The sequence below is a fragment of the Macaca thibetana genome, chromosome 1 (assembly GCF_024542745.1).
Source record: "Macaca thibetana thibetana isolate TM-01 chromosome 1, ASM2454274v1, whole genome shotgun sequence".
Classification (NCBI taxonomy): Eukaryota; Metazoa; Chordata; class Mammalia; order Primates; family Cercopithecidae; genus Macaca; species Macaca thibetana.
This window is the reverse complement of record NC_065578.1, coordinates 175834720-175837166: the sequence shown is the minus strand read 5'-3', so window position 1 is coordinate 175837166 and position 2447 is coordinate 175834720. Positions and strand designations below refer to the sequence as shown.

General features: G+C 51.6%; 1 pseudogene; it reads left to right on the top strand.

Moving 5' to 3' along the window:
- The first annotated feature begins 436 nt into the window (after positions 1 to 436).
- LOC126956122 (uncharacterized) lies at positions 437 to 2022 on the top strand (annotated as a pseudogene).
- Positions 2023 to 2447: the final 425 nt, after the last annotated feature.

Here is a 2447-nt window from a genome sequence, read left to right as displayed (position 1 = left end):
GAAAAAGGCAGCAGGTCCTCTTGGAGGCCCGGAAAAATGTGCCAGGACCAGGAGGCCTCCCAACCCAACTTCCCAATAAAATAGACGAGAGATTTCCCCTCACCCGCCCGGACTAGGACTATGAAACGGCACCAGGTAGGGAGAGTCTCCGAATCTATCGCCAGGCTCTGTTGGCGGGTCTCAAAGGGGCAGGAAAACACCCCACAAATTTGGCCAAGATAAGAAAGAAACCCCTGAGGAAAGGGAAGCCAGGTTAGCGAAGGAACAGATAGAGCGAGAGAATCGTAAAATCCGAGTAAAGGATAAGCATTTAACAAAAATCCTGGTGGCAGTTGTGAGAGAGAAAGGACCAGGGAGAGAGGGAGAGAAGCGGAGGCGGCCAAAAGTGGAAAAAGACCAGTGTGCCTACTGCAAAGAACAGGGGACTCGCGGAGGCGTTGAGGATGAAAGAGGGCGCGGCCAACTCCCGGGGGGACGGCAGGCCGAGAGCGCGGCGCCCGGGCCTGGCGCCGAGCCTGAGCCCGCCGGACGGGAGGCGGCCCTGCCGCGGGCTCGGCTCCGGCCCCAGCCCCGCCAGCATGGCCGGCCGGACCGTACGGGCCGAGACCCGGAGCCGGGCCAAAGATGACATCAAGAAGGTAATGGCGACCATCGAGAAGGTCCGGAGATAGAAGAAGCAATGAGTGACTGTAGGCGACACTTCCCTTCGTATCTTCAAGTGAGTGCCAGTGGTGGACCACCAGGAGGAGGAGCAAAGGCGGGCAGGTGGCGGGGCAAAGAGATCCCGTGGCCAGGAATGTCAGGGCAGGGGCGCTAGTCCCCGAGGGGGTGGCCCTCTCATCCTGCTGGATCTCAATGATGAGAACAGCAACTAGAGTTTCCATTCGGAAGGTTCCCTGCAAAAAGGCACAGAGCCCAGTCCTGGGGGCACCCCCCAGCCCAGCCGCCCTGTGTCACCTGCTGAGGAGGCTCAGCCCCCACGGCTGGGCCAAGAGAAAAATCCCGGGGGCATAACTGCTGGCAGCACTGACGAACCCCCAATGCTGACCAAGGAGGCCCTGGCAATGATCCAGCAGATGCATGCCTGGACACACTTGAGTAATCAAAAGCTAAAATTACTGATTGAAAAAACTGACTTTCTAATCCCAAAGGCAAGTACCCCCGTAGAACAAGTGACGTCTGCCTGTAAGGTCTGTCAGCAGGTAAACGCTGGGGCTACCCAAGTGCCAGAAAGGAAACGAACTCGTGGTAACCGCCCAGGAGTCTATTAGGAAATAGACTTCACAGAAGTAAAACCTCACTATGCTGGATATAAGTACTTACTGGTGTTTGTAGATACCTTTTCAGGATGGGTAGAAGCCCACCCCACCCGGCAAGAAACGGCACACATAGTAGCCAAGAAAATTTTGGAAGAAATCTTTCCTAGATTCGGACTTCCCAAGGTAATTAGGTCAGATAACGGGCCGGCCTTCGTTTCTCAGGTAAGTCAGGGGCTTGCCAGGATTTTGGGGATTAATTGAAAATTACATTATGCCTATAGACCCCAGAGCTCAGAACAGGTAAAAAGAATAAATAGAACAATAAAAGAGACCCTTACTAAATTGACCTTAGAGACTGGTTTAAAAGATTGGAGACGCCTCCTATCCTTAACTCTGTTAAGGGCCCAAAATACACCTAACCGTTTTAGGCTCACTCCATATGAAATCCTCTACGGAGGACCTCCCCCTTTGTCAACCTTGCTTAACTCCTTCTCCCCCTCCGATCCTAAAACTGACCTACAGGCTCAGCTAAAAGGACTCCAAGCAGTACAGGCCCAAATCTGGGCCCCTTGGCAGAACTGTACCAAGCAGGACATCCACAGACCAGTCACCCCTTCCAGCCATAAAAGATGACGGAATCTCCACTTAGATCCACGCATCCCACGCCAAGGCTGCTCCAGAGACGTCCGGACCAACACCACTTAAGACATGGAAACTCCGACGCTCCGCGGACCCGCTCAAGATAAGACTCTCTCATATCTAACTCCTTGCTTATTGTTTGCCCTTCTTCCCTGCGCCGTCTCTAGTGTAGTTTTTGACGCTAACCCCCACCGGCCATTTAGCCTGACCTGACAGATAATTAATTTTAATAATCAAGAGGTCTTAAATAAGACCTCCGAGAATACTCCTATAAAGACTTGGTTTCCAGACCTCTGTTTCAACCTAAAAAAAAAAAAAAAAAAAAAAAATAGCAGAAAAGATAAAAAACACAGGCCCCCGGTTTACTGGTCCCACAGGAGTCCTATTAAGGACTCCTCAGGATAGACAAGAATGGAAAGGACAGGCTAGAAAGGTGTCCATCAGCCGGAACAGGTTTTATGCCTGTCCCAGATTCAAGACAGAACAAATAAAAAAAACTTATGAAAATCTGACTCACTTGTATTGCAAAAGCTGGTCCTGTGTGACTAC